Source organism: Thunnus albacares, chromosome 11 (assembly GCF_914725855.1).
Source record: "Thunnus albacares chromosome 11, fThuAlb1.1, whole genome shotgun sequence".
NCBI classification, from domain to species: Eukaryota; Metazoa; Chordata; class Actinopteri; order Scombriformes; family Scombridae; genus Thunnus; species Thunnus albacares.
In genome coordinates, this window is record NC_058116.1 from 5,243,671 (window position 1) to 5,244,729 (window position 1,059).

Consider the following 1,059-nt stretch of genomic DNA (forward strand, 5'->3'; position numbering starts at 1 on the left):
GTTGTGTTAAACCATCTAATAAATTCATTTCATTAAGTGTCTTATTTAACCAGTTCCAATTCAATGTGCATAAAAATATCAAGACTAAACATGAAATTTGTTAGTGATTACGCCTAATATATTACATGAGAGCAGCAGCAGATGTATTATATTACAAAACAACAAAAGCACAAGCAAACAAACAATCCAATCCAGATGACTAGCTCACTTAATTTATCATTTCATGCCTTGTATAATATCCCTATAAATATGTATAATAGAATCGTACCTTACAGTGAGGTCATAACCTACTTGGATTCTTGGCATGTAATTACTGACGTCAGTATAATACTTCAAAATATTTCTCTTGCAAATATTTCTGTGTCCCCAGTGTTGTAGTGTTGTCCCCACTCACCCTCCCCCGATGCACATTTAACTGAGACACTGTGCAATAACCCTGAAACACTGTAATACTCACTGTACCTACAACTTATAGTATTTATTTTAGTTTAAAATACAAAATGTGCAATACTTTTTACTCACTACTGTATATCTGAACAGAATGTATATACTGTCTATAAAAACCTACGGTATGTATATAAAATAATAAAATATAGTCTTTTTTAACCATTTAATATTTATCTCAGCACTCTTCACTTGTTTGCACTATTTGTATCCTGTTTACAGTTCACAGACACTGTTTCACGTGTATATAGTCGTTCCCTATTTACATGTCTGAAGATTGTTGTGTTGTTATTCTGTGTGTTATTCTGTGAGTACATTGAGTACATTGAGATCCACTGTATGTGTAAACATACTTGGCCTATAAAGATGATTTTGATTCTGATATCATTGAAGTTTGACACCATCACACTGCTATTCAGAAAGTCAGAGTAACATTTAATGAATTTAAACTCTAGATGGCAACTACCAAGAATTATTAGCATTTAATGTTTGCACTTAATGTCACATAAGCGACATAAAATGACTCACGTTTCCATCGTGTGTGTGTCTGTATGTAGCAGATATGTAGTTTTGGTGCAGCTGAAACGCGGATATCCTTTTTTGGCCTTTCAAAGC